The following is a 21,689-nucleotide window of genomic DNA, read 5'->3' as shown; positions in this document are numbered from 1 at the left end:
TTTCTTGAAAATTTAATATAAATCTGTTAAATCAGAAGAATAAGTGAGGAAGATACTATCATGTGGCAAATAAAAACACTTTAAAACATTTAACAACTTCTTCATGTAATTAGTGATGAGTTTGGAGGTAATAGAACGCCGGGATTTCCCTAGACATCCTGTTGCCCAAATTAGGGACAGTCTTTGACTTCACTACAGTCATGCTGTAGGGAATGACTTCAAGGAAGAAATACAAATATTTGTCTAATTTGAATTTGCTTGGACTAATACAAGGTCATAATATGTATAAGACAAATACTTGTGAAAAGAGGGCAATAATTAAAGAAAATAATTCACATGCCCTAGAAGTGATAAAGAATTTTTCTTTGATTTAATTAGGAAGAGAAATACCTGCACCTAAATGTTACAGGAACCAATATGCAGAATAAATTCAAAGACAATACATTCCTAAGAAAATGACAAATCTTGACATGTTATAGTCTGTATTTGAAGTGCCATCTAAGCACTCATGTGTTGAAGGATTGGTCCCAATGCAACAATGTTCAGTGGTGGAGATTTGGGAATGTGATTGGATCATGAGGGTTTTGACATTATCAGTGAAATCATCCACTGATAGCTGGAACAGACTGTCTATTCATGGTAGAAGCATGGGATGGGGGACCTAGACTAATTAGTGATTCCTTTAGGCATTACCTTAGGGACTATAATTTATCCCTGGTCCTTTCTCCTCTTTCTGTTTCCTGCCTGTCATAAGCAAGCATCTTTGCTCCTTTAAACCCTTTTGCCCTGATATTCTGTGTTATCTCTGGCCCGAAGCAATGGGACCAGTTGACCATAGGCTGAAATCTCTGAAACCATGAGCCAAAATAAATCTTTCCACCTGCCAGGCATACTGGTACATATTTGTAATCTCAGTGACTCAGGAGGTTGAGGCAGGAGATTGCTAATTCAAAGTCAACCTTGGGAACTTGCAAGACCCTGTCTCAAAATAAAATAAAAAGGACTGGAATATAGGTCAGTGAAAGAGTTTTCAATGCAATTCCTGTATTCAATTGCAAGGCAATCAATCAATCAATGTTTCCTTATCTAAGTTGTTTATTTTTTCAGGTATTTGTCCCAGCAATGAAAAGCTGACTAGCATAGCATACATGATCAAAATGAACTAAAAGAGTGAAGCATGCCTTGCCTCTGTAATGAAATTTATTTTGTAAAAGTTATTCTTACTCTAGAATCACTGTTAAATAATTTTGCAAGTCTTGCTGATATTTTAAGTCAATACATCTTTTTGCTTTCTAGAAACAATCAGCCTTTCTTTATACATAGTAGGTGGTGAAAAGAGATCAAGTGTTCAATACATTTTGTCATTCCTAAGCATAAGATATATTCACTCTTGTGGACTATAATGTGCTTAGATCTCACACACCATGCATTATAATTCAATCAAAACTGTATTTATGCTGAATTCACCATTTGCCAATAAAAACCATGCTCAGTGTAAGATAAAGATATGACAATTTGAGAAAAAAAAAAAAAAAAAAAGCAAATGTCTTTAAATTAACTCAATCCATTGTACTACCCTGTGGTGACAGCAGCCGTCACTACCAATTTTCTCAAACTGCTAGTACAAGTCTATAACTGAAAACAGTATGAAAAGCTTTCTAATTAATTGCTACTGGCAGTTCTGCTACTTTCAAAAGTTTTTCCCTTGAGATACAGATGCTAACCTATCTCAGTATATAACAATTGCATCATTTTGCTCTTTATGAAGAAAATAATTTTTTCACTTCATAACAGAAGAAAATGCAGTAGGTTTTAGAAGATGATAAAAGAACAAAATAAAGGTGTTTTAAAATTCTCTCTTTTTGGGGGGAACTGCCAAATTGGCTGAGCAACAACAGGTGATCATCCAATATTATGTGAATCAACTGAAAAAAGAGATGAACATAGGCATCTTAGATGTAATGTGAATAAAAGCAGCTCTTCAAAACTGTGTTAAGAGACAGGACCATTTCATTCATAACAAATTTCACTTAACAAATTGTTCTGAAAACTCAATGTAAGAGGGCTGATAGTGAGGACAAAATGTATTTATAAACATGTCTCTAAAAAAACAGTGCTAGAAACCACATCTTGCCAGCTTGAATATTCTGAAATTGCTCAATGTTTAGTCCAAATTAGAAATAGAAATCTAGCACTAACTAAATAGTAACACCATCAAAACCGTGTATGCCGACAATCAAAATCTGAACTCTTACCAGTGCTTATTGAGTCATGACCCAGTGGAGTGCAAGAATGTATAATATGAACATGTAATTAAATCACAGGTTTTTAATGATCTCCATTATGTCTCCCATATCAGACCAATGGGAAAATATTTAGTGAGTGCCTATATACCAGGCACCATGTGAGACTCTGGAGACACAGTGATATGAATGCATGTCACTGATGAGCATGCATCAGTCACTGAGACTTCATGTATGCTGGCGCTGAGCATGGAGCTATGTACTGCAGCCACACTGCCCGTTTGTCAACACCTGGACAACATAATGTGCATGATCAACATTACATATACAAAGATAGAATATAATCTGAAGAAAGTGAGAACCAAGAGGAAAGTTCATTGATATATTAATAAGCTGAGCATTGCATTGGCATGTAAGTAACTAACAGTGGCCATTATACTCAACTGATAATTTGCAGAGTAAACTGCCCAGATAGGCAGCCCCACAGTGGGTAATGAGCACAAACTTCATGCTCTCTGTGTGGTCATTGCTGATGTTTGGATCCTGCTGATTTCACTTTTCTGAGCTGCTGAGATGACTGCACATTCTTGGCAGCTACAACTCAGGTCTCTTCCATGATAAGCAAGGTACAAAACCTATAATCCATCTTAATTTCACCCTATGTGATTTGAAAGGAGGTGTTGGTGGGGACAACAGAGGCATCACTGACAGTGGCTAATGTGGAAGAAAAAAAAAAAAAAAACAAAGACTGCAATAATAAAAATAAAGCTCAATGGATTTAAATTACAAGAGATTTCTCTTTAGTAAAAATGAAATATAGATCCACACTCAATTATATTTCACTAGCTTATTATGCAATCATGGGGACACTAATGAATTATGTCTCCTTAGAAAAGAATGTTTCACAGAAAAAGAATAAGTAGATTTCTAAATGGGTAATATGTTGTAGTTGACATTAGCACAGATGGTATTTTGTAATGAATAAGAGCACTGATATATTTCATCCTTTCAGATCATAGAATACAAAGGAATAATAATGTTAGTCCATTTTTAAAAATTAATGTCTTAATTTTTTTCCATGAAATGTCTATAAGCACCTATAAGCACATATGCTTATCACTGACCTAATATGGACTAGAATTTTCCATGAAATAAAAAAATAATTTATATGTTTTATATTGAATTTACATTCTTTTTCTTTTTGTGATACTCAGGATTGAACCCAAGGATGCACTACCTCTGAGCTACATCCCCAGCCCTTCTTATGTTTTGAGACATAGTTTAAGTTACCCAGGATGGCCTCAGATTTGTGACTCTGTTGCCTCAGCTTACCATTCTGCTGGGATTACCTGCATGCACCACTGTGCCCAGATAGCCGCCCTATTTCTCAGTCATTAAAAGGAATTGCCTCGAGAGGTTGAGGAAGCAGGATAACAAGTTTGAAGCCAGCCTTAGCAACTTGAGGAAAGCCTGTCTCAAGATTTAAAAAGTAAACTAAAATGGGATGGGATATTAATATATAGTTCAGTGTTATAATAACTCTGTGTTCAATTCCTGGTATTGAGTGGGGGGATGGGATGGGAAAGAACCTTCACCACAGGATAAATAAACCTAATGCTTACCTCTAAGCAGTGCGTACTTAAAATACACAGTAAACATTTGCTTTTACAGCATGTTCTCCTCGGTAAATTATGAGTTTTGCAACATTTCTTTAAATGGTTTTCTCTATTATTGCATTGCAAAAGTGAGATCATATTCTTTGTACGCACTTCATTATCTCATTTGATTGGGTTTTAATTCTGGCAACATACAGCAGAGGCTGATGTGCCTTTTGCAATTTGAAACAGTGATTGCCTGCTGAGAATAATTAGCTTCACTAAGGCAGAACAAATGATTTCTTTGCAAAACACTAAGTCTGTGTTTCAACACAGATAATAGCAGAACATCCAAGTTGTCTTGGGTCCTTTCTTTTAGTGGTTATTTTGCATTTAATTAACATTTTCGTAATCTTAATTCCTTAAAATCTATAGTAACATTATAATAAAATAGTTTGTGAAACTGTTTTCAAAAGGCATGAAGACCTTTTTCTTCTAATCAGATCATCTGATTCATCAGTGTCCTTTAAAAATATTTATTTTACATGAATAATTCACCAAATATTTATTTCTAATCATAATTTAAGCAAAATAATTTAATAGTTGGGTGTGGCTACCAGAAATGTAGTGGGCTGTCCTTCCTGCTCAATTCATCTGAAATTTTGAAGATCTTTTATTAACCTAATGTGATTAGCCTAATAACATTTATAAAAAGCCGAATTAGATTTTTCTGTACTTCTTTTCAGTGAGATAATATGAACATGATAATTGAATCACACAAATCAATTTGTATTGAAGTCATTTAGTAATAGCAACGACAGAGAGATGATTACAATTTCTTATATTTAAAAGCTTAATCTTCTCTAATACTGGTAAAATCTGTATAAAAAAGTTCATTCAATTGTGTAAATTTTAGTTACTATTCTTAGTGAGTTCATGATCATCACAGCAGGGAGTGGAAGTGTTAGAGTTTACTGTAAATCCAAAGGTCATGAGTACAAACTGCTCTGAAATTAAAAACTTACTTTCATATCCCTACATGGATGCAGGAAACTCAATTGTCATTTCTTAATTTTACTCAACTTTTTTAAAGATCCTTTAATCTACTACATGTATTTTTTACATCCCTGAGCATTCACAGAGCATCTATATTGATTTACTTAAGCTGCTGTTGTTGCTACATCACATAGACCCTCCCAGCAACTTACATTTTCAGATGCCAACAGTCTGACAAATCTAGTTCTGCAAAACTCCTTGGACTTCACATTGACCTTAATGCTACACACAAATTCATCCTCTAAAATGTCTCTGAAATAATCAGGTACACACAAACTTTAAAAGATTTTTAAAAAGTAAATTTTAAAAAATAAAAGACTTAAGCATGAGTCTGTTTTCATGTCTTTAGCCTCACTGATGGACAGAGACACAATGAAAATATTATCAAATCAAGTTTCATTGTCCATCTATCCTTTCAATTCTGATGTTTACAAATTTCTGTTATTGAAGATGTGAGAAATACTTGAAGGAGTTAAGAAATTACCTCTCCTTTCTTCAATTAAAGAGAAGTCAATCACCAAAAACGTTTAGTACTTTTTGGAAAGTGAATTTTTTTCTTTAGCATTGTGAATTCTGAAGACAATTCCAATTCTGAAATGGGTAGCTTATCGTACAGATGCTCTTAATATCTGCACTTGGTTAATCAAGATACCACCATGGTTAGTAAATAAAATGAAAATTATCTGGTAATTACTGAAGCACGTAATAAAAAGTAAATTTAACAAATGCAAACCTGAATTCAAAAAGTATAAAATATTTGTTCAAGATCTTTCTTAATTTCATTCAACTTCTTATAGAAACTGTTTATCTAATAATGTGTATTCTTTACAACCTCCAAGTATTCAGAGGTGTCCAAATTCAGTAACTTAGTAAATGACTTCAATTAAGTTCAAGATATATATATAGATATAAATATATATATATACTTATATGTATTTATATATATATATACTTTTCATGTTTTTTACTAAATTCCATTTCTGCTTCTGTTGGTTAGGTCAGGTTGAAAAGTATACTTACCTTATTTAACAGATGTGAATTCAAAGTACATTTTTAAAAAATAAGAAGGTTCATTGACATGCTGCCCTATTACAGTGTTAATTTTTGTTGCAAATCAAATCTAGTTGCCTTAGCAACCCTTTCATTTCAGAAGTTCAAAGTGACTCTAACTCTCTTAAAAGAATATAATTGGAAAAGCATGGCAATTTACTAAGAATATCATGATGTTGAAATAGTTTAATCATTAGTCTAGAATTGGTGACAAATTATTGTGGTATCATAAAAGAGGATGATGGCTACTGTGCAAAAGTGTTTAAGTGTCAATAAAACAGAGATTGCTTTTTTCATACATGATGAGAAAAGATTGATTTAGTTGTACATCAATGAAAGAAAAAGTATAATAAGATATAATTATGATTGTATCCTCTATAAAATAGCTATTACCAAGCTCATTTATTTTTATATGTACTAGTTGAGTGTCCTACTTTTTTACCAGTTTGAAATTAACTTTAAACAGACCAATATATATCCGAATGTATATGCTGTCCCCACACATATTAAATAAAACAATACAGGCAAATCATCCTAATCAAGAAAAATAACCAGATGTGAAGCTGAACAGTAGACATGGAGCGGGTAAGAGTTTTGCTGTTGCTTGCCAAAGTCTGTTGGCTTAACTTCATCAATCCTGATATCAAACAGCGTCGATAAAAGGATGATGCTTGTATTCCTATCACCAGCCATGTCCCCAAAGGCCATCATTTCTAATGAAAAGATTTATACAGTTTCATAAGACCTATGCTATTTAATTTTTTAAAAAAATCTTTGTAACCCACGCATGTTCTTGAGACAATTCATATTATTTTTATCTTCTTGTAAATTTATTTATAGTTCCATGGAATTAACAAATAGATTTATGTGATTGTAGTTGCTGCTTTTTTAGTTTCATTGAATTTAGCATGATACTAAAGCATAACACTAATAAATGAGATAGGCTAATTTCTCTAATAGATATTGAGGCAAAATTTTGAAATAAAATGTTGGTAATTTGAGTTGCTTGACACAGTAATAGAATGCCATAGTAGATATTATTTAGAATCATGCCAAGAATGCAGGGATGGTTGGATATCAGGATTTATATTTATGTCATCCACATTCATTGAGACACATTTTGTGATTATAAAATACCAAAAAAGTTTTATAATATTTTTAAATCAATTAAGAATAATTTATTACTTTTATAAATGATGAAAGTTGTATGATTTCTAACAAAAGTAATGATATTCTTCATAAAATATTCAAATGTATCCTCATAAAATTAGTGACCAAGACCACAATTACCACTAAGGTATAAAGTTATTCCAATAGTACAAAACAGCATAATTAGGTGAAAAACAATGGAGAAACATTAGAAAGAGAAGCAAAAATATCAGTAATTAAAAATTATAAAACATATCTGGAAATCCAAAATTATCCATAGAAAAACCTTTGAAATTAATAAGAGAATACACAAAATTAAATGCTTAAAACATAAAATGATCATTAATTTTCTAAAAAATTATTAATTCTCAGAAGATATGAATAGGAGGGGTTGGGAGTATAGCTCAGAGGTAAAGAATTTGTTTAGTTATCAGGATAACATTCTCACACCACAAGAAAAGTGGTTGATTAAGAGATTCCCATTTATAACTGACAAGAAATAAGAGCAAAGAAAGTAAGAAATGCATAAATCTATGTAAAAGGAAATTTTCAAGTTTCCTAAAGTAGCTTCCTAAATAAAGATGATTTGCCTATATAAATGTAAATAGGTAATTTCCCCTGATTTATTTCATATATTAACCTACTTTCTTCACATTTTATTTTCCTTACATTTGTCCATATGATAATGCAATAGCAAAATATACAGTAGTATATTCCTCAGTCAGACAAATGGATTCCAACATTTACATCAGAATAACAACAGCCAATATAATAAAAGGGAAGCTGACTCTACTAGATAATGCAGGGATGGTTGGATATCAGGATTTATATTTATGTCATCCACATTCATTGAGACACATTTTGTGATTATAAAATACCAAAAAAGTTTTATAATATTTTTAAATCAATTAAGAATAATTTATTACTTTTATAAATGATGAAAGTTGTATGATTTCTAACAAAAGTAATGATATTCTTTTATCATTTTAAAAATAATCTGGTAATGTTATAACTGGAATTGTGCAAAATTGTGGACCTGCAGACAAATCACTCAAAAGAAGTTTTTAAACAACCAAAGTTTATATGATAGTGTAGAATATGACAAAAGTTGCATTTCAAATCAGTGGAGAAACAACAAAGAAGATAGTAAACATTGTTTGGACAAATTGATAATCATCTGAAAGACAAGAACAAGGAATCTTTCTTCACACTTAACATTACAGACATATCAGAGATATGGTTATGAAAATATGAAATTATACAAGTACTAAAATATAACATGGAAGAATAATTTTATAAATTTGGGGTGCATATTTAAATAAATTTTTAAAATACTCAGAGGTCATAAATCGTATGACTTCATCATAATTAATTGTCCCTGAGAGTAAATAAAATGTTCCAGCATAAACACCAGCACAGGAGAAAGACAAATGGGGAAAAACTTTTTTTACATGTCCCTTAATTTTTTTAACATATGAAATCTCTAACAAGAGAAAATGTTTAACAATAATTAAAAGAAAGTGGATACAGTTTACAGAGAGATAGCTAACAAAAATACTATATAATATTCCAAGAGATATGATAATATTTGTATTTACAATTAAAAGAATAAAATATAATATAGCCATAAAAGGTCATTTTTTAAACATATGGAATTAGCCATAACATCTAATAGAGCACGTACATGTCTTCCAGTCATCCTATTGGTAAGGAAGCACCATATTCAGATGGTGTAATAATGTTACCTATTCCATCCCTTCCATAGGATGGTTAACTGCACCACCTTCCCCCAGTCTCAGGAGCAGCCACAAGCTGCTGCAAGAAGCCTGCAATTCTCACTCTGTGTGTGGGATCCTGGTTAGGTATCACCTCTGCAGGTACATGGCAGTATTCATGAAAATTAAAAGGGAACGATATCCTTGAATCCATCATATCTTTCAGAGATTTATCCCAAATATTTAAGATATGAGACATCTTCTTTTCATTTTTTATCCTCTATTGATATTTAAATTTTATCTCAAAACAGGTAACTGCTTTTTGCACAATAAAATACTATGTGAAAAAGAAAAGCATGTAAAATTAAATCAGTTATAGCAGAATTAAAAGTTCATATTGTAATAGTAAGTAGAGTTAAAAATGTACAAAATAAAATTAATGACCTAAAGTACAAATCATAGAAACAGAGAACATCACTAAAATATAATGACCAAAATGATAAATGGAATAAACCAGTTTAGGAATAATCAGCATCTGTGCAAGGGAAACACTGATACTGGAGCAGAGGAAATAATCACAGTTAGAAAAAAAAAGAAAAAAAAAATTCCCCAAGTTGAAAAACCAGCAGCAACAACTTCATTGAAAAAAGTTAGCTCTCTTATGCTTGCTAAAATTTAGTAGTTTACTAATCTTGTCACAGAAAACAGCAGAAACAAACAGACTTCAAGCAAAGTACAGTCTTACACTTAGGAAACAGGTGGTTTGTTAACATAAGAGAAATTGAGTTGCAGAAACCTTGGAAGTTCTGGGGACATTTCTTAATTCCTACTTCCTTAGACCTCCCCTTTACAAACCCATTTCTGCCCCTCAGGAGTAAAATGGTCTTGAGACAGTAATCTGCCAGCTTTTTCCAAAAAAAGTCACCCTCTGTGCCTCAATGGTTCATCTCTCAACTTAAGCAGCCAGTAGTTCAGTGAGCAGATGGACTTAAGATCAGTAAGGACTCTGAAATTCTCATTATAATTTCTCCATACATAATCAGTAAAATGAGGTCCATTCATATGAATAATAAATAGCATTTAAACAATGAGAAAATTCTTAGCCTTTGACCATTGAATTAAAAAAGATTACTTATACATATACTTGAATAACAATTTAAATAATGAAGCACATAATTATAAATTACAATTTATATATAGGCATGTATTAAACTACCTAGCCTATAGATATTCCTATTTTAAAAAACCAGAACTGTATTGCTATCACTTTTCTTTCTGTAAGAAACAGGAGTCTGGGGAGAGGTTAAGCCACTGAGACAGGGAGGGTCTCAAAGCTAATGCCATGGAAGAACTCTATTGAAATGGGAGTCTAAATGCGCTGCTGAATACTGAAGTGGAAAACCGTCAGCTCCCTCCCTTCACTCAGCTCTGGGGATACTGGAAGCAGTGTTTTTACTCTCCAAGGAGACTTGATGACACATCTCTGGGGAATTCCACCAGCCCCAAGGAAAACAACAGATACTTATATTTTCAGTGAACAACACTTGCCCATGCCTGCAGTGTCCAATTTGACTTTTATTACCTCATTCTTGAATGTTAACTGATAATTCATGGAAAATTCTCTAAAATAAAAGACAGATACATACTTTAAAAAAGAGGAAAGGAACTGATAAAATGAGGGGAGCAAAATATAAATCATTAATATACTCAGAGAAAGAAAATGAAATTGAGAACCAGAAACAAAATGCTATTAAATAGGAAGGACCAGAACCCAAGGAGTAACGTTTCCAACTTAAGAATATGGTGATAGAAACAAAAAGTCAAGCAAAAGTTTTAGTAGGTAAAATTGAGAAAATTTCCCCAAAAGAAATAAATGATTGTAATACAAAGGTGATACCCCGCCCTTTCAGGTGCAGCAATTTTCCTCTCCTCCCAACCACTTGTCAATCTGTGCTCTGCCCGCCTCTTACATTACAGGAATTTCCGGACTATGCTACAGCCATTTCCTGCTTCCCACAGTTACATCCTAGCTTGTCAGTCTGAACATGTTAGCTAGCTATTGGTTCATCAGTCAGCTTGCAAGTATTCTCCTCTGCTATTGGTTCCCTCCAGCCTGGGAGATTCCAATATCTGGGAGAAGCATCCATGCCATCTTTCTCTTTTCCCTTCTTTTCAAGCCCAGAGCGGACGCACTAGTCGTCTGCATAATAAAGTCTCTTGCATGAGGCCCTGTGTCCGTTGTGGATTTCTGGAAGCTATTGTTGAGCCACAACTGACACCTGGCATAAGGAGCGCCAGTTCCATTGGAGGGGCTGGAACTACCGCCGGTCCCGAGCAGAGCTGCATTTTTCCTTACATCTGGTGCTGTGACTTGGGATGGGTCCTTCCACTGTCTAAGCAAGTGGAATCCCATCCAACGCCCCAGTGCCCGCGGACACACCCTCACCTTCCATTTACCCAGATGCCCAGTTTTCTGCATGCAACACCGGACTTCAAATTGGTGAGTTCCCTTAGGCAGGTCCCCCTAGATTGACTGAAACACACCTCTGCTGTCCTGAGAAGCAACTGTTGAGTATCCGGGACTCTTGAGGCTGCTGAGGTGTGGGGTACCCCCAGTCACAACTTTCATAGTTACAGCTGGTCCCCATGGTCAGTCTCATTTGCCGAGTGGATTCCTGATTTTATGGTAGAGACTCTCTCTCAGGGTTGAGGCTCATTTTGCGCTCGAAAATCCTGATCAGGTCCTCAAACCCTCTCGGTATTGCCCGGTAGGCACTGGTGCTGAGTGACAACCAGACCTTTGCACTACCTTCTCATTACCTAACCCATGTTTGTGGGATGCCTCGAGCACTAACTTAGGTGTTTCTCAGTCTTCGCCATGGAATCAAGGACCTCTACCCCGGCAAACTCGCCTTTGGGATGTTTCTCTCAAGCACCTTCACCTGTTCCCTGAATTAGAGCCAACCTGTCCTTTAGATAGTAAATCAGAATGATCTATTTATGATATCCTAGATCCTAGCATTATACTAGGTATAATTATACGTATAATTATACTAGGTATAATTAAGTACATATGTGGGTGACCTGGTGAATGGAAAGAGACTTTTCTCCTTCGTGCTTTTCCTTTCTTTCGTGCTAAACCCAATCTTTGCTCTCCTCAAAAACCTGAACACCTTCTCTCGGCTTCTCCTCCCCCTTTTAATCCCTCCTCCTCTTCTGAGTTTGATCCAGCTGATGAATCATCCCCTTACAGACCTCCTGCTGCAGAACCCCCTGTTAATTCCTCTCTTTTGCCTCATTCCGTTTCTCCTGCTCCTCCACTCAGCCCACTAAATCCTCCCACCACCCAGTCTCGTGCACTTGTTTTAGCTCCTTTACGGGAGGTGGCTGGTGCGGAGGGAGTAATCAGAGTCCATGTTCCTTTCTCACTGTCTGATCTGTCCCAAATAGAGAAGCGGCTAGGCTCCTTCACCTCCAACCCTGCAAACTTCATTAAGGAATTTCAGTACCTTACCCAGTCTTATAACCTTACCTGGTGTGACATTTACATGATCATGTCCAACACCCTAACCCCTGAGGAGTGCAGGAGAGTTTGGGAACAGGTGCACAATTATGCAGATGAGATTCATCAATCGACCCCAACCCACCCCATTGGGGCTGAAGCAGTACCAGATAGGGAGCCCCTATGGAACTATAATACCAAGGCTGGATGTCTGCGGTGGGATGAGTTTCAAACCTGCGTCCTTGCAGGTCTCCGAAAAGCCGCCATTAAACCCATTAACTATGACAAACTTCAGGAAGTAATACAGGACAGAACTGAAAACCTATCAGCATTTCTAAGTCGCCTCACAGAGGCCATGCTCAGGTATACTACCCAGGATCCTGAAACTCCAGAGGGACGGCAACTACTTAGGACTTATTATTTTTCCCAAAGTTACCCTGACATAAAGGCTAAATTGAGGCAGTTGGATAGGGGGCCCCTTACCCCATAGCCAGAGGTTCTAGCAGTGGCATTCAAGGTTTATAATGGAAGGGAAGGAAAAAAACAAAAATTAAAATACCAAATGCCGGCCAAAGCCTTTCAGCCAGCTAGACCTGCCCAACTGTCCACCACTAGGGGTACCCAAGCTCCCAGAAGACTCCAAGCCTATGCCTCAAGTGCGGGCAAGAGGGCCACTGGGCACAAGCCTGCCCCAACCCCCGGCAGCCCCCAAGTCCTTGTCCAAAATGCCACCAACTGGGACATTGATCAATGGATTGCCCTGGTGCTCAGAGAAGTGCCAGGTCATCATTGGCCCCTCCCTCTGGTGACTTGCTGGGAATGGCAATGGATGAATGAAGGGGCCCGGGACTTCTGCACCCGACGACCATCACCGCTCAGGAGCCCCAGGTGACCCTTATGGTGGCAGGCAGGCAGATCCCTTTCCTATATAGACCCTGGAGCCACCTTCTCAGTGCTGCGGGAGTTTTGGGGACCCACTTCCCCTGCCAAATCCTCTATTGTCAGGGTAGAGGGAAAAACCATATAACCCCTTACAAATCCCTCCAATAAGCTGCCATATAGAACAAGCTTCCTGCGCCCTGCCAACTCACCTTATAACACTCCCATTCTGGCATTAGGAAGCCTAATGCATCTTACCATTTAGTGCAGGATCTCCGCATCATTAACTCAACAATGGTCCCCATCTTTCCCATTATGTCCAATCCTTACACCCTGCTTTCCTCTATCCCTTCTTCCACCACATACTTTTCAGTGCTAGATTTGAAGGATGTGTTTTTTTACTGTCCTACTTCACCCTGACTCTCAGGATCTCTTTGCTTTTACTTGGACTAACCCTTTCACTTGAGTTTCTTCTCAGATGACCTGGACAGTTCTCCCACAAGGATTCCGAGACAGCCCTCAACTCTGGTCAAACGCTAACCCCTCTCCAGCTCCTAATCCACAGGCTTTTTCCAAACGATACTCAGCCACTTCTGTGGGACCTCTTCATCTCAGACTGAAGGCATTGAAGCACTCCACCCTTTCTCCCATTCCAGAGACTGGGGACCAGACAACTGAAATACCAGACAACCACACCCAGCCATGAGGACTGGACTCCTGTTTGTTATTTTCCTAACCACTGAATTTTTTTCCCAATAGAATGCCAGCTGAAAAAGGGGAGCCCCCTGTCTTTTTTTATAGGAGGAGTGCTACTTCCATGTCAACCAATCAGCTTGTATTACAGGAATGTCAGGATCTTACAGAAATCGGAGCCTGACTACAGGTGTGCCCCCAGAGGAACTATCGAGTCCCCAACTCCTTCCTGCCACGACAATATCTCTCCCCTGAATCAGCTCTACGTCCACACTCAGCAGGAAGTAATTACTGAAGACTGACCTTCGTCCATCTACCCAAAAGAGGTTTTCTTATAAAATCAAAAACCGGGGAATGTAATACAAAGCTGATACCCTGCCCTTTCAGGTGCAGCAATTTTCCCCGCCTCCCACCCACTTGTCAATCTGTGCTCTGCCCGCCTCTTACATTACAGGAATTTCCGGCCTATGCTACAGCCATTTCCTGCTTCCCATGATACGTCCTAGCTTGTCAGTCTGAACATGTTAGCTAGCTATTGGTTCATCAGTCAGCTTGCAAGTATTCTCCTCCGCTATTGGTTCCTTCCAGCCTGGGAGATTCCAATATCTGGGAGAAGTGTCCAGCCATCTTTCTCTTTTCCCTTCTTTTCAAGCCCAGAGCGGACGCACTAGTCATCTGCATAATAAAGTCTCTTGCATGAGACCCTGTGTCCATTGTGGATTTCTGAGAGCTATTGTTGAGCCACAACTGACACCTGCCATACGGAGCGCCAGTTCCATCGGAGGGGCTGGAACTACTGCGGGTCCCAAGCTGAGCTGCATTTTTCCTTACAATGATGATGAAAAACTTAGTTTCTATTTGGTACATATTAAGTAGTCCTTTAAATCCAAAAAGTTGTGAATAGTTTCACAAATACTAAAGTCCTCAAAAACTCTCAAAATTATGAAGAATACAAGATTTCTGGAAAGAAAGGGAGGGAATTAAAAATTGTAATTTTGAAGAAAAATAAAGGTAGGGGTCAAAATCTGTAGGACATTTTTCTTCTTAAAAGAAAATCAAAAATGATTTGAAAATTGAACCCTGTTTTTAGTGGAAATTTTTACTGAGGGATCAAAATATTTCTCCTCAATGAACTTCTGAAGAAAGTTTAGATTTTCATTTCACAAGGTTTGGTGAATGTCTCTTGGATGTTTAATCATAGCAACCAACATCATCTTCACCTTTAAATTTTTTTTCTTTAAAGAATGGGTGTTATAAGACTGTCAAGCTTTGTACAAAATAACTCCACTCTTCATAACATATGCCCCCTTACAGTCCATGTAAATTCACACAACGTAAGGCGTCTGAGTAGTTATTTCTTAGAGCTTTCTATTCACACTAAAGCTTTGACAGCTTTGAATACTCAAGTGCTGCAAAAAGATAAAAAGTTGGGAGAAAATAAGCACTTGGCAGTTGACAAATATAAGTCATCCCCTGATCATGATTTCTATACCAAAGACCCTAAGGCAGAGGAGTACCTAGTAGACACAGCATTTTGTTTCAGAATTCCTTGCAGGAACTAATTAGGTAAAGCTCACACAACATGCAGTTGGGGAATGGCAAGCCTGAAACATCAAGTTCTAGAAGCAGAATCTGAGGCACACTGTCATTACACACAGCCTGAGGCAACAGCAGAATCAGCAGTAAGTCTGGAGTTGGTGCCCGGTCTTACTTTTGCAAGATTGTCCTGTTGTCTAGGATCTAAGCAAATCAACTAGTGAAATTTTAGAGCTGCTAACAACAAAATGCTATGTGCCCTGTGGATTTTTTAAATGTTATCTCACCATATTTTATTTTTGAACAGTATCTTGAAATGCACTACATTTTTACAACTCTACAAATAATTCTGGTGTGGGTTTCACGAAACAATGTTCATTCTAAAAGAAGAAAAGCTACAATTTTTTTTTTCACATAATTATATGAGGAGAAAAGATACATCTTTTTCAATCATACTTCTTGAGTTTAGTTCAACCAGTATTCTGCGAAGTGTAGTTATCCACATTTTTGTCAGCATTTGTACTTCCTGCCTTTTTATCTTATCAGGGCTTATTCCTTTCAACAGAATGACAACAAATGTTCATTCTTTATTACTCACCAAATATTGTCTCAGCTCCTGGCAAATGGACAAATAACTCTTTGTAAAACTGATAAAATGGTGGTTTCATGAAACAATATGAACTGGTGTATCTGAGGGAGGTTTTGACCTAAGGATGCTTTAAAACAGTTTCATGAGCTGTTGGGATATTTCCTCATTGTGATTGGAATTGGGTCAGTTTCATGGTTTGCTTATTTCCCAAAGTATTTCTTAATATTCAGAGAGAATGTGTGTTGACAGCCCTGTTATCTTTAGAAGAGTAACCATAAAGGGGAAAAAGACATATCTATACTCTGGCAATCTGTACCACTATTGAAATTGTTTCCTTTATACAATTGCATCTATGATGATTTTTTCAAAATAATAAAGGGAAAACTTTCCAGACTTACCAACATCCATAAATTCTCATCAAAATTCTCCAATATCCAGTCTCTTAAATCTTCTGAAACATTGTTAGTCACATCCCCAGAAGGATGCCTCTAATTATTCAGTACCTTACCTCTTCAGATGTCACTATTGGATACTAAGGTCAGTTAAGGATAAACATTAAATTTCTCACTCAGTCAATGCCAAAGTACATTAAAGAAATTAGAAACCTTTACTTTGATGGTGGATAAAGCCCAAAAACCTGATTCATAACTGGCCGACAATGCCTATAACAGGATGGCTTGGTCAACTGGAATTTGTAATTAAATAATTCATTCATTCATTTTATAAACTGCTTCCAAGAGTCTGTATAAGTTTCCTGGTAAACAGAATTGCATTATGCCTAGTCTTAAGGAGTTCATAATTCATATCTTTACTCAACCTGTTATTGTATTTTGAATAATTTTAAAATAGCTGGTTTATTTATTAAACTTTATTTTGAATTATCGTTAATTTAGGAAAATATTTTTAGATGCCATCACAAACATCTGGCACCCACAACCAGAACTGAAAACTATTAACAATTTCTTGTCCTATTTATGTCATTAAGTAAAATAAAATCAGTTATTTTGGTTTTGCAGACTCAATTCCATTCCCTTCCCATCTACTAACCCCAACCAGCAAGCCAGTTATCAGTTTGGTAGGCATGAGGGTCTCTCCATATCCTGCAAGCATTGCCCTCACTCAGAACTGCCAGCACCTGCATCTTGTTCTCTGGGGTTATCTTGGACCACTAGAGCCCACCAATGCTATATACAGCAGGCCAGAAATCTCAGCAAGCAGGTCACTCCTCCTCACACCCAGCAGTCACATCTTAACTAGTGACTGACTGAAGTTGGTGTTCCTGGCTCTTCAGGTAGCTTAAGTGTGTGTTCCACACCATCTTTCAGAGTTTTGCAGTGGTATTGGAATTCCAGTTGCTCCCAGTTGTGATTCACTTAGTAACACATACTTCATGGGTTTTATTCCCTTTCCTGTTTCAGCTCCACACTCCTCTATTGGCGCTCTTTGGAATCAACTCTGGAATAAACTTCCTGCACCAACAGCCTTGTCTCAGGATATTCTACTGTGCAACCAAACTATTGTATCTTCCAATCCTTATGTTTATATACACACATGAGTAACCGAATATGTCATATTTGGGGGTTGTTAAATTTATATAAATGGTGTCAGATTATAAGCATAATTTTATAGATTTTTTTACTTGACATGTTTTGAAAATATTGTTAACACAGATGACAACATTTATTCTTTTAAAAATCTAATGAATAAATATTCTATATGTTACTATGCATTTTCTTTTTGGTGGCCACTTAGATTGAGTTCAATATTTTGCAATTAAAAACAAGATTGCTTTGAACACATTCATACACTCCTTGTGCATATGAGAGTCTCTGTTAAATATTTGTATGTGGTATTAGTCACAGCATGTACATTTTCACTTTATCAAATAATGCCAAATTATTCTCCAAAATGTTTAATAAGATTTTATTTCAGGGGCTGGGGATACAGCTGAGGCTGAGTTGGTAAGTGCTTGCCTTGCATGTACAAGGTCCTGGGTTCAATCCCCAAAACCACAAAAAAAAAAAAAAAAAAAAAAAAGATTCTATTTCAGTGAAAGTTGATTTCAAAAGATTCTTAAATTTTGTCAGTATCATTTTGTTTTTTCATATTTCATCAAAGAATGAACAAATCGTTGTTGACCATTTGTTTAGGACTTAGACATGAGCTGGAAAAAGGAAACAAAACTTCCACATGCTCAAGAAAGTAGAACACAATTAAAAATCAATATTCACATGAATTTGAAAAACTTAATAGACATAAATATACACATGTGAAAATAGATAACTATGCATACTAAAATTATATAATCATAATTTGTCTATATATCAATGAGTATATGTGTATTGATGTATATATACATACATACAACTCAATCTCTATATATAAATTATATATCTATTTTATCAAAATGATATTGTAAGCACAAAAGGACCAAAAGCAGACCTCAAAGGATTCAGAGAAGCCCATATTCCTTCACCGACTCTGGTGCCTTTGGGGCCAATTTTCTTGATTCGAAAAATAGCCCGCAGTTACAGAGGGGATTTTGGTTTTATAGGGTACAATGATGTAATCGTTGGGAGCCATATACGTGCAGTTTTGACCTTCAGGGGTTAGTTGAATAGGTTAAAACTTTAATTTAGGAGGGCAGTTGTAAAAGATTGAAACTCATTTTTGTCTGGGGAGATAAGAGTCCAGATCCCGAGGGTTGAGTACTTAAATCTTGTTCATTGGTATTTGCTGTGCTTCCATTTAGGACTAATCAGTCATGGGGAAAGGTTGTTGTTTAGGGCTCAGCATTCAGTATACACCCCTTTCCCCCAGGGCCCTTTGTTCTTTGGCTAGTTTTCCCTTTTTTGCCGGGGGCGTTGGGGGGGCTACCTTACAGGAATATTATTTTCTATAACCCTTCAGATACAACAAATATGGACTGGTCAAGATTATTATCACCCTCAGGTTGAACTGCAAACTACAAAATATGATGTTATAGTTTCATTTCCTAAAATCTTTCCCTTTTAAAGACTTAATATCTTCAAATACTGACTCATTCATATGAAGACTTCTGTTAAGTCCTCACATTACTTGCAAGATAATTATAAACAGAAAAAAGCTAAAATTGGGAAACTTGAGGATATGTAGATGGAAGTAGGAGCTACTGCAAAGCCAAAGAAAATATGGTAGAAAACCAGTAGGGAATTCACAAGAAAAATAAAATGTGCAGCCATGCCCAAGATCAACTCCACCCTAAATAACAGTGGTAGTACTACTATTGCATTCTTGCACTTGTATTTTTCTCAAGAGTTTTTGCAAATTGTGAAACTCTTGATTCACTAACATCCGTAGACTATTTTATGGAATAATTTTTATTAATTTATCCATGATATAGTAAAACACAGCAATTTAAGCTAAAAGATACAGTCTAGCTACCTCTAACCAGTGAAATACTAAATAAAAATTCAAGGGCAATCTTAAATAAAAATAAATTTGGCAGAAGATAAATTGAAATATAACTTGGGAAATGGGAAGGGATTTTCTACAAATACAAGTTTTATCTATGAATAATCAAGAACAAACATCATAGGAATAATACTGCAACATTTGAATAAAACATTCAATCCTCCATATAACAGTAAAATAGATATGCATCTTTCATATGACATAAAGAATATTTCAACTTTTTAGAACTTTTAGACTATTCTTGGCTTACTAAAACTTTGGACTTTTTCAAAAATATTTTTATTAGTAGATTCTAAATTCAGGTAGTATAATTTGGATGCTTAAGTTCTGATAATGTGATCATCCAATACACCTAAAATTTTTCATCAAATATTCATTTTATTTGAATTTACAAATATGTAAATGTACTTGATCATGACAAGATTTCAAACATCTTGAAGTCCAACTATAATTTAAAAATTTTTTTTCTTAGTTGTAGATGGACACAATACTTTATTTTATTTAATTAATTCATTTATTTTTTTATGTGGTGCTGAGGATCAAACTCTGTGCCTCACACCTGCTAGGCAAGCACTGTACCACTGAACCACAATTCCAGCCCCCAACCATAATTTTTATTCCATTAAAAATTAAAACAAGTTCCCAGGCCCCACAGCACATGTCTGTAATCCCCTGTGTAGCAGGCTGACAGGAGGATCCTGAGTTCAAAGCCCAGCTTCAGCAAAAGTGAGGCATTAAGCAACTCAGTGAGACCCAGTCTCTAAATAAAACACAAAATAGGGCTTGGATGTGGATGTGGTTCAGAGGTTAAGTGCCCCTGAGTTCAATCAATGGTATTAAACAAAAATTAAAATAAGCAAAAATATAGGTGAACAGGAAACTTAAATACATTCCATTGTTGAGTCTTTATATGTGTGGATTGGCACCTTATTTGCAAAATTCAGCTGTATGCATATACCTCTAAACAAAGAGACTAAAAATAAAAAGAATAACTAATTCAAATAAGAATTTGAACTTAAAAAGTAATATGTGGAATAATTTTAGACAACAAATAGTCCAGTAAAATACAGTTTATCCTTTTTCTTTAGTAGTTTAGATATTTCCTGAATGGAAGGGAGTACCCAGGGAATTAATACATAGCAGTAATTTCATCCACAACTCAAAGTCTGGAATATTTATCACACTTTGAAAAATCAATCAATGGAAACTTTAGAGAAAAAAAAAATTACAAGATGAACACTAAATTTTGAAAAAATATGAAAATGAAAAACGTAAAGAAAACATCAAAAGGAGATTAGAAGAATGTTATTAGTATCTAAGAAATTTAAATGAAAATATATTGGCTATAAATATATTCATGCACACATGCATACACATGCCCACACACAGACTCACGCATGAAGGCTCTTGATTTTGGACTTCAAAATCTCAATATTAGGATCACCTGCAGGCTTTTTCCAGCTGATTGCTTCTCAAGGGAAAGGGGCCAGGGAAACCCAGTGGTCTGATCCAATTTAGATATGCAAATTTTATCTTGCGTGCTTGAAAGGAACATTATGGCACAGTGTCATCTGCATTTTCAGTTGTAAGATATAATATTTCTAATCTAATAAAAACATCCCTCCATCCTCCACCTTAACCCTCACCGCATTTTATCCTATAGATCATTCCCTTTCACTTTAAAACTGCCCTTGCAAATGTTAAAATATCAAGTAGGTTTCTCAGGAAAAGACAAATATATTATGGAAGTCATCCTTCCTACGGGGGCAGTAGGGACAATCTTCAGTGGTAATTAACTGGCAATATGTATTTTGTAGGGAATAGATAAAGAATGTTTTTGGAAGAACAGAAACAATTGCATTAACCTATGTAATATATATATTTATGGCTGAGTCTGATAGAAAGTTCGACTTTGGAATGAAAACTAAAACTTTAATTGATATATCTTCACAGAAAGATATACTCAAGTAAAATTTTATCAATTTGTTAATGACCTTAGGAAAAAAATGTTTGAAAAGGGAACTATTGGGGTAAGATCTATTTGTAAGTCATATTTTAGAGAAAGTTTTTTCTCAATTTCAAAGTAATAAATGTCTGTATAATTAATGATTATTTGTAGTGTTTAGAGATACCAACCTTTAATAGGAAAAATAAGGTGTAAATCTGCCTTGAAATCAATGTTTCTATCTCCACTACTAATATTTTTATCAATATCATGCCTGCAGGGAA

The sequence above is a fragment of the Sciurus vulgaris genome (genome assembly GCF_902686455.1).
Source record: "Sciurus vulgaris genome assembly, chromosome: 8".
Lineage (NCBI taxonomy): Eukaryota > Metazoa > Chordata > Mammalia > Rodentia > Sciuridae > Sciurus > Sciurus vulgaris.
This window is presented reverse-complemented; position numbering follows the sequence as displayed.